Source organism: Pongo pygmaeus, chromosome 16, assembly GCF_028885625.2.
Source record: "Pongo pygmaeus isolate AG05252 chromosome 16, NHGRI_mPonPyg2-v2.0_pri, whole genome shotgun sequence".
NCBI classification, from domain to species: Eukaryota; Metazoa; Chordata; class Mammalia; order Primates; family Hominidae; genus Pongo; species Pongo pygmaeus.
In genome coordinates, this window is record NC_072389.2 from 32,350,021 (window position 1) to 32,354,012 (window position 3,992).

The window sequence follows — 3,992 nt, forward strand, 5'->3', positions numbered from 1 at the left end:
TGTTCTTCTACATCTGTGTTCTCTCAATTATTTATATTCTAACAATATATTTTGAATTTATAAGGAAACAGTTTTTAAAATAAAGAACATAAACATTCTTATAAATGGGCAAAGACACAAACAATATATACCAAAAATATAAATAGTAAATATAAGAAAAACAGTTTGCGCTTCCTAATAGTTATGCAAATTCAGAACTGCAGAATGGAATGCCATTTCCACATATCAACTGTCAAAAAATGTTAAAAACATATGTACTGCAAAGATGGTGAGACAACATATATTTTGCACCTTTACCACCGGGAACTAATTAGGCAAATCCTAGCAAGTACATTAAAAATGCCGTTGTTTTTTTTTTTTAGAAATTCACATTCACATTCAGGAATTGGCATTAAGACAACAATCAGAATAAGAAAACAAACCGGAGGAGCCAAGATGGCCGAAAAGGAACAGCTCTGGTCTACAGCCCCCAGCGTGAGCTACGCAGAAGACGGGTGATTTCTGCATTTCCATCTGAGGTACCGGGTTCATCTCACTAGGGAGTGCCAGACAGTGGGCGCAGGTCAGTGGGTGCACGCACCCTGCGCGAGCCGAAGAAGGGTGAGGCATTGCCTCACTCGGGAAGCGCAAGGGGTCAGGGAGTTCCTTTTCCTAGTCAAAGAAAGGGGTGACAGACGGCACCTGGAAAATCGGGTCACTCCCACCCGAATACTGCGCTTTTCCGACAGGCTTAAAAAACGGCGCACCGGGAGATCATATCCCGCACCTGGCTCAGAGGGTCCTATGCCCACGGAGTCCCACTGATTGCTAGCACAGCAGTCTGAGATCAAACTGCAAGGCTGCAGCGAGGCTGGGGGAGGGGCGCCCGCCATTGCCCAGCCTTGCTTAGGTAAACAAAGCAGCCTGCAAGGTCGAACTGGGTGGAGCCCACCACAGCTCAAGGAGGCCTGCCTGCCTCTGTAGGCTCCACCTCTGGGGGCAGGGCACAGACAAACAAAAAGACAGCAGTAACCTCTGCAGACTTAAATGTCCCTGTCTGACAGCTTTGAAGAGAGCAGTGGTTCTCCCAGCACGCAGCTGGAGATCTGAGAACAGGCAGACTGCCTCCTCAAGTGGGTCCCTGACCCCTGACCCCCGAGCAGCCTAACTGGGAGGCACCCCCCAGCAGGGGCAGACTGACACCTCACACGGCCGGGTACTCCAACAGACCTGCAGCTGAGGGTCCTGTCTGTTAGAAGGAAAACTAACAATCAGAAAGGACATCCACACCAAAAACCCATCTGTACATCACCATCATCAAAGACCAAAAGTAGATAAAACCACAAAGATGGGGAAAAAACAGAGCAGAAAAACTGGAAACTCTAAAAAGCAGAGCGCCTCTCCTCCTCCAAAGGAACGCAGTTCCTCACCAGCAACAGAACAAAGCTGGACGGAGAATGACTTTGACCAGCTGAGAGAAGAAGGCTTCAGACGATCAAATTACTCCGAGCTACGGGAGGATACTCAAACCAAAGGCAAAGAAGTTGAAAACTTTGAAAAAAATTTAGAAGAATGTAAAACTAGAATAACCAATACAGAGAAGTGCTTAAAGGAGCTGATGAAGCTGAAAACCAAGGCTCGAGAACTACGTGAAGAATGCAGAAGCCTCAGGAGCCGGTGCGATCAACTGGAAGAAAGGGTATCAGCGATGGGAGATGAAATGAATGAAATGAAGCGAGAAGGGAAGTTTAGAGAAAAAAGAATGAAAAGAAATGAGCAAAGCCTCCGAGAAATATGGGACTATGTGAAAAGACCAAATCTACGTCTGATTGGTGTACCTGAAAGTGACGGGGAGAATGGAACCAAGTTGGAAAACACTCTGCAGGATATTATCCAGGAGAACTTCCCCAATCTAGCAAGGCAGGCCAACATTCAGATTCAGGAAATACAGAGAACACCACAAAGATACTCCTCGAGAAGAGCAACTCCAAGACACATAATTGTCAGATTCACCAAAGTTGAAATGGAGGAAAAACATGTTAAGGGCAGCCACAGAGAAAGGTTGAGTTACCCTCAAAGGGAAGCCCATCAGACTAACAGCGGATCTCTTGGCAGAAACTCTACAAGCCAGAAGAGAGTGGGGGCCAATATTCAACATTCTTAAAGAAAAGAATTTTCAACCCAGAATTTCATATCCAGCCAAACTAAGCTTCATAAGTGAAGGAGAAATAAAATACCTTACAGATAAGCAAATGCTGAGAGATTTTGTCACCACCAGGCCTACCCTAAAAGAGCTCCTGAAGGAAGCTCTAAACATGGAAAGGAACAACCGGTACCAGCCGCTGCAAAATCATGCCAAAATGTAAAGACCATCGAGACTAGGAAGAGACTGCATCAACTAACGAGCAAAATAACCAGCTAACATCATAATGACAGGATCAAATTCACACATAACAATATTAACTTTAAATGTAAATGGACTAAGTGCTCCAATTAAAAGACACAGACTGGCAAATTGGATAAAGAGTCAAGACCCATCAGTGTGCTGTATTCAGGAAACCCATCTCACGTGCAGAGACACACATAGGCTCAAAATAAAAGGATGGAGGAAGATCTACTAAGCAAATGGAAAGCAAAAAAAGGCAGGGGTTGCAATCCTAGTCTGTGATAAAACAGACTTTAAACCAACAAAGATCAAAAGAGACAAAGAAGGCCACTACATAATGGTAAAGGGATCAATTCAACAAGAAGAGCTAACTATCCTAAATATATATGCACCCAATACAGGAGAACCCAGATTCATAAAGCAAGTCCTGAGTGAACTACAAAGAGACTTAGACTCCCACACATTAATAATGGGAGACTTTAACACCCCACTGTCAACATTAGACAGATCAACAAGACAGAAAGTCAACAAGGATACCCAGGAACTGAACTCAGCTCTGCACCAATCGGACCTAATAGACATCTACAGAACTCTCCACTCCAAATCAACAGAATATACATTCTTTTCAGCACCACACCACACCTATTCCAAAATTGACCACATACTTGGAAGTAAAGATCTCCTCAGCAAATGTGAAAGAACAGAAATTATAACAAACTATCTCTCAGATCACAGTGCAATCAAGCTAGAACTCAGGATTAAGAATCTCACTCAAAACCGCTCAACTACATGGAAACTGAACAACTGCTCCTGAATGACTACTGGGTACATAACGAAATGAAGGCAGAAATAAAGATGTTCTTTGAAACCAACGAGAACCAAGACACAACATACCAGAATCTCTGGGATGCATTCAAAGTAGTGTGTAGAGGGAAATTTATAGCACTAAATGCCCACAAGAGAAAGCAGGAAAGATCCAAAATTGACACCCTAACATCACAATTAAAAGAACTAGAAAAGCAAGAGCAAACACGTTCAAAAGCTAGCAGAAGGCAAGAAATAACTAAAATCAGAGCAGAACTGAAGGAAATAGAGACAGAAAAAACCCTTCAAAAAATTAAGGAATCCAGGAGCTGGTTTTTTGAAAGGATCAACAAAATTGATAGACTGCTAGCAAGACTAATAAAGAAAAAAAGAGAGAAGAATAAAATAGATGCAATAAAAAATGATAAAGGGGATATCACCACCGATCCCACAGAAATACAAACTACCATCAGAGAATACTACAAACACCTCTATGCAAATAAACTAGAAAATCTAGAAGAAATGGATAAATTCCTCGACACATACACCCTCCCAAGACTAAAACAGGAAGAAGTTGAATCTCTGAATAGACCAATAACAGGAGCTGAAATTGTGGCAATAATCAATAGCTTACCAAGCAAAAAAAGTCCAGGACCAGATGGATTCACAGCCGAATTCTACCAGAGGTACGTACAAGGAGGAACTGGTACCATTCCTTCTGAAACTATTCCAATCAATAGAAAAAGAGGGAATCCTCCCTAACTCATTTTATGAGGCCAGCATCATCCTGATACCAAAGCCGGGCAGAGACACAACCAAAAAA